Genomic DNA, 6,705 nt, shown 5'->3' on the forward strand with positions numbered 1-6,705 from the left:
ACTCTACCACTTGAGCCACAGCACCACTTCTGGCTTTTTTCTTTTTGCTTATGTGGTGCTGAGGAATGGAACCCAGTGCCTCAGGCACGCAAGTCAAGTGTTCTACCATTGAGCCACCTTCCCAGTCCTTTTTGTTTGTTTTGATGTAGGAGTTTACTATGTTGCATAAACTTGTGTCAGCCTCCTGAGTGCTAGGACTTCAGGTGTGTATTATAGTGCCTGGTTTAGAATCATGTTTCTGCAATGTACAATTCAACTGTATTTGTGTGTGCATGTGCGCATGCATGTGTGTGTGTGTGTGTGTGTGCGCGCACACACACACACGCGCATATGCGTGCGTGTTTGCATGCACGCACTGGTATTGGTGCTTGAACTCAGAGCCTGGGCACTGTCTCTGAATTTTTTTCTACTCAATGCTAGTCTCTTATCACTTGTGTCATAGCTTTGTTTCTGGCTTTTTGGTAGTTAATTGGAGTCTCCTGGACTTTCTTGTCCAGACTGGCTTTCAATTGTGATCTTCAGATCTCATCCTCCAGAGTAGCTAGTAGTAGTAGTACTAGTAGCCACTTGTACCCGGTTTTCAACTGTATCTAGTTTTTGAAAAATTGTTATTATAAAGGTGATTTTCAGAGGGGTTACGGTTACATAGTCAGGTAAAGAGGACATTTCTTTTTGTACAATGTTGCCCCTTCCCTTGCTCTCTCTCAGTCAACTTTATGTATGTATGTATGTATGTATGTATGTATGTATGTATGTATGTATGTATATATGTTGGTCATGGGGCCTGAACTCTGGGCCTGGGCGCTGTCCCTCAGCTCTTTAGCTCAAGGCCAGTGCTCTACCATTTGAGCCACAGCGCCACTTCTGACCTTTTCTGCTTATGTGGAGCTGAGGAATCGAACCCAGGGCCTCATACATGCAAGGCAAACACTCTACCATGAGCCACCTTCTCAGCCTCAACTGTATTTTTTTTGGGGGGGGGTACAGTCAAGGGCCTGAATTCTGGGCCTGGGTGCTGTCCCTCAGTTCTTCAGCTCAAGGCTAGCACTCTACCACTTGAGCCATAAAGCCACTTCTGGCTTTTTTTTTTTCTGGTTATGTGGTGCTGAGGAATCGAACCCAGGGCCTCATGCATGCAAGGCAATCGTTCTACCACTGAGCCACCTTCCCAGCCGCTGAACTGTATTTTTTTTTTTTACCCCAAGCAAAATTCTCTTGGATTTCAGTGTTTAAATTTCAGGGCTGAGGATGTAACTCAGTGGTAGAGCAGTTGCTTAGTATATTCAATGCCCTAGGTTTTTTTCTCCAGCTCTTTACTCACCTTTGCATTCACATACAAATCAATTTTCATTATATGCAGTTTTCTACAACTGATACTGTGGTAATTTAACTAGTAAGTACAATAAAGAAAGAAAAAAAGTGAAGGTTCCTGTGGAATCAGATATCAGCATATGACCCTCTAAAGAACTCTTGGTAGTACATTGAAAGAACACAGTAATTTTTCCATTTCAAATTTTCCCCCCAGTTTTTATGACTTTTTTTGGAGACAGGATCTCTCTGTGTAGTCCCAGCTGTCTTTAAACTTGTCATAGTGCATTGGAGGCATGCACCCACAGTTGAATCTTCTTGACATCTTAGGAACCCCAAAGTGGAAACAACTCAGTCCTCTAATAGTAAAATGATTGAGAAATTGTATTTTAATGCCCCCCTCCCCCCAATTTGGTGTTGGCTTGAATCAGGGCCTGGATGCTGTACCTGAACTTTTGTGAAGTACAGGCTAGTGTTGTACCGTATCAGCAGCTACAAGTCTACTTTTGGCTTTTTGCTGGTTATTTAGTTAAGTCATTAAGTCTTCTGGACTTTGTTGTCCGGGTTGGGTTTGAACTGAAATCCTCAGATCTCAGCCTCCTAAGATTACAGGTCTGGCAATTTGTACTTTTTTTCTTCTTTCTAGTATTGAAGCTTAAACTTAGGGCTTATGTACTTTCTCTGAGTGTTTCTGTTCAACACTAATGCTTGAGCCTCACTCTACTTCTGGCTTTTTGGTAGCTAAATATAGATAAGAGTCTCACAGACTCCTTTCTGAACTGACCTAGAAGTGCCATCTTCAGATCTCAGGCTCTTGTAGCTAGGATTACTGGTGTGAGCAACTGCTACTGCTTAATTTGTGCGGTTTTAAGTGCTTAGTTACAGATTTTTCAATAAGATTTGCCAAAAATATTTTGCAAACTACAATCCTTGAATTTTAATGCAGTATGTAGTTCATGGTATGATTGAGCTTTATCTTTATTACTTTTGGTATCAGGTTGAGATTTTATTTTTTAAGACAGTCATGCATCAGCAATTTAGAAACAAGTTTGTTTCTTAGGGCTTGCTGACCTTCATTTGCTTTTGGAATTCTCTGAAAGCACTTATAGTTCTCCCAGAACTTTTCTGTATGTGTATTATTGTCTCGGCTGTTGCAATTTCCTTTTGCCATAGATTGAGTTGTGAGCTTCTAAACTTGTATTCCCCGCCTCCTTTTGGGTTTGGTATGTAATTTGCATATTTTCACCATGCGAAAGCTATTTTCTATGGTTGGAGAAGATTTTTTTCTACAGTGTGAACAAATCATTCTTTGTTCTCCTTATTGTGCTTCCAAACTGGTACGTCCGGTTTATGCCCCAAACAACAAAAGTCTGTCATCAGAAATTAAAATGCCAGCAAGAACAAAGGCAGAGACCATGCAGAGCTCTTGGAGAGGTTTCCTCTCTGTTTGCTCTTCTCCCCAAGTGACCACAATTGCCAGGAAGTTGGAATATTGCTTGGTATATTCCTGATTTTTAGTTCTAGTTTTTGTTGTTATTGACGGCTTGAAAATGTTCATATAGCTCCTTATATTTCTTTTCAGGACCTATAAAGTCCTCCCCTAAGATTCCTTGCTGTTTTTGAAGAGCTCTATTTAGGAATTTTGGAAGTCATTTTGACAACTTAAGTTTAAAAAATTTTAATTTATATCAGTATCAGAGATACTGAAATCAGGGTTTTATTACTTGAGCTACTCTGACAGCTTTCAAAAATGTTTGACATCTATTTGAAAGCCAAATTATCAGTGAACATACTGGATAAAAGTATTAGAGGCATTTTAGAATGGTAGCTGAAGCTGATCCTGTAAGGCTATCTACCTTCTCTGTGTCTTTTCTGAAATGTACAAAAGCTCTCTGTATGTATACAGATAGTACTATTGTGTTCTAACATGATATTCTAATGTAGAATTTTCATATCTGATTTAGAGATTTTTCTTCTGGGAAGATTATTTGTGCCTCACATAAAATAGTTTACATGCTTCTGGATTCAATATGTTGTATAATTGTGATTTTAATATATTTACAAATATCTGTAAGCGTATATAATGTCTCTTTCCCCTTTCTCCTTTCCTAGCCTATATGTTAGGATTCTAGGGAAGTAACTTAGAAGCAGTAAAGAATACACAAGGAATGTGAATTCTCATTTTTAATTATTTCCATTTTTTCTTATCTGTTGCTGTACATAAAGAAAAGGATTAGAATAGAAAGTAAAAATAAGAGTTTTTCAGTTTGTTTCAAAAGCTGTTTCCCTGGAGTTTAGTGTGTTAAGATTTCTAAATGTTTTTCTATGTGAAATCAAGCTTTTGTGTATTTGTGTAGTAATCAACTTTTTGTTGTATGTGAAGGCAAATTGAGTATAGAGTCTCAGTTAAATAGTTTCACTATTTTTTTTAACATTGAGTCTTTGACATAAAAGCAAAATGGCAGACATGTCACATGAAAAATACAGTACAGGGCCATAGATTTTATATTCAAATACTCTAAAGCATTTCAAGTACAAATCTCAGCAATATTTTCCATTATTCTTAGGTAAAATTTCAATGGTGAAGTTTGTATACTATCTTTTTATTTTTCATTTTCTTAATAGAAATGATATGTTAGAAAAGACTATACTTATCTTTTGCCTAGTAAATACTTTATTTAAAAAATATATATGATGTTTTAAAATGTTTATTTCTATTTTTATTTTTTTTCCATTCTTTTTATTTTTAGTCCAGTAAAATTCCAAACATTAGGTATATGGAAATAGCAAATTAATTCTATTCAATAGATTACATTAGATTTTGCCCTTTTGTATATGTGAGTTCAATAATGAAAGAAATGGTTATTTTTAGATTTTAGACAATGTACAGTTAGAGGCTGGGGAGGTGGCTCAGTGGTAGAGCGATTGCCTTGCATGCCTGAGGCCCTAGGTTCGATTCCTCAGCACCACATAAACAGAAAGAAAAAAGCCGGAAGTGGCGCTGTGGCTCAAGTGGTAGAGTGCTAGCCTTGAGCTGAAGAGCTGAGGGACAGTGCCCAGGCCCAGAGTTCAGGCCCCACGACTGGAACCCCCCCTCCAAAAAAAAAAGAAAATGTACAGTTAATGCATTTGGCAGAAGATTGAACAACATAATTAATGATTTATGACTTTTCTAAAATTTAAACTATGTTAAAATGAACAAATGTATAATTAAGATTGGTAGTATACAATGGCCATGAAAGATTGCAGGTAAGTTCCTAGCTGCTGTTTAGTTTACAGCTTTTATGTTTCATTGATGATAGGTGGTGCTATTGTAACACAGTTGGTCCTGGCATTCCTCACATGTTCTTCATCCTAAGTGTACAGGAGGATTTGTTGTTGTAACCAGTAAAGCACTTGTAATAATTGTCACAAGCAAAATGAGTATTTATAGAGAAGAAAACATTGTTTTTACCTCTTAAATTCATATAGAAAAGAAACCGAAAGATTAATGTGTATTTTTGTTGTTGTATACCACTGGTTGAGCAAGACTGTTAAAATATCACTGTATCTTCTATGAACTTTTTTAAAAATAATTTTTTATTGGGATTAAGTGATTACATAAATTTCAAAATATTGTGAGATAGTGATATAGTCACAAACACATTTTAACCTTCACAAGGCAAGTTGTCATTAACATGATCTATAATGTTTGTGAATTCTATGAGTTTTGACAATACGACTAATTTCTTCCACATTGGGTGATATGTACATTTCTTTCCTTTTGCTTAGTGTTCCCTCTCTTCCTCTCATTCCTCCCTCCTATTGCTGCCCTTGAGTTGCTTAGTTTGTTTTCATCAATGTCCAATGCAGCTGATAGGCACCCCTCTGTTGTATATTTTTCTCTGTTTCCCTCTGATTCTGTGCCATCTTCCTAGCTTCCCTCACTATTGAACTTTTTTTCAACCTTTATTGCATCTAAGTTCTTAGATTTTTTTAAAAATTAGTTTTATAACATTGTTTTCTCTACTTTATTTTTTTTCGTTTGGTCATGGGGCTTGAACTCAAGGCCTATGTACTGTTCCCAAGCTTCTTTGCTCAAGGCTGGTGCTCTACCACTTTGAGCCCACAGCTACTTCCAGTTTTCTGGGGGTCTGGTGGTTAATTGAACATAAGAGTCTCATGGCCTTTCCTGCCTTGGTTGGCTTTGGATTGTGGTCCTGAGATCGGAGCCTCCTGTGAGCTAGGATTACAAGTGTGAGCCACCAGTACCTTGCTTCTCTGATTTTTTTTTTTGGGGGGGTCCGGTTGTGGGGCCTGAACTCTGGGTCTGGGCAATGTCCCTCAGGTCTTCAGCCCAAGACTAGTGCTCCATCACTTGAGCCACTGCGCCACTTCCCGCTTTTTTTTTTTTAAATGTGGTGCTGAGGAATCGAACCCAGGGCCTTAAGCATGCATGGCAAGTGCTCTACCACTGAGCCACCTTCCCAGCCCTTCTCTGATTTTTTAAAAAATTTTTACTTTTTAAATGTAATCCCTAAGTAGTTGTACAGAGGAGTTACCATTCAACAAATTACTTTATGAATGTAATGTGTGTTGATTGGTTGTTACCCTTTCATCATTCTTCCCCATCTCTCTCGACCTACCCCTCCACTCAGTTTTTTTTTTTTTTTTTTTTGTCCATGGCTTGGCATGAACTCAGAGTCTCAGTGCTATCTTTGTGCTTTTTTGCTTTAGGCTGGAACTTTACCACTTGAGCCACAGTTCTATTTCTGGCTTTTTTGGTGGTTAACTGTAGATAGTTTCATAGACTTTCCTGCCCAGACTGGGTTCCAACTGTGATCCTCAGATCTCAGTCTCCTGAATAACTAGGATTATAGGCAGTGGCTGGCTGTGTAGCTTTTTTTTTTTGTTGTTGTTGTTGTAGTTGGTCATGGGGCTTGAACTCTGGGCTTAGGGGCTGTCCCTGAGAAATTCAGCTCAAGGAGAGCGCTCTAGTACTTGAGCCACAGCACCACTTCTGGTTTTCTAGTGGTTTATTCGAGATTATAGTCTCACAGACTATAATGCCTGGGCTAGCTTTGAACCGTGATCCTCAGATCTCAGCCACCTGAATAGCTAGGATTACAGGCATGAGCCACCAGTGCCCAGCCAGATAGTTCTTAAAACAAGTATTTCTAATAACTTTTGAGTATTGCTACAGTATTTAAATCAAACTTGCATATTGTAGAGCATTGTCACCATAGGTGCTCTGAAATGGTAAGCTGTTGTGCAGGAACTGGGCATATTTCTATAGGTTAGCAAGGCAAAACTTATAGATTTACAGAACAGACTATTTTTCTTTTCTTCTCCTTCCTTCCTTCCTTCCTTCCTTCCTTCCTTCCTTCCTTCCTTCCTTCCTTCCTTCCTTCCTTCCTT

At 38.3% G+C, this 6,705-nt stretch overlaps 1 protein-coding gene across 7 annotated transcripts in view; it reads left to right on the plus strand.

Moving 5' to 3' along the window:
- The window catches only part of Bcas3 (breast carcinoma amplified sequence 3), a 521,107-nt gene that overhangs the window by 45,428 nt on the left and 468,974 nt on the right, over positions 1-6,705 (plus strand). The gene's annotated exons all lie outside the window — the stretch shown is intronic.

The sequence above is a fragment of the Dipodomys ordii genome, unplaced genomic scaffold (assembly GCF_000151885.1).
Source record: "Dipodomys ordii isolate 6190 unplaced genomic scaffold, Dord_2.0 Scaffold19, whole genome shotgun sequence".
In the NCBI taxonomy this organism is placed as follows: domain Eukaryota; kingdom Metazoa; phylum Chordata; class Mammalia; order Rodentia; family Heteromyidae; genus Dipodomys; species Dipodomys ordii.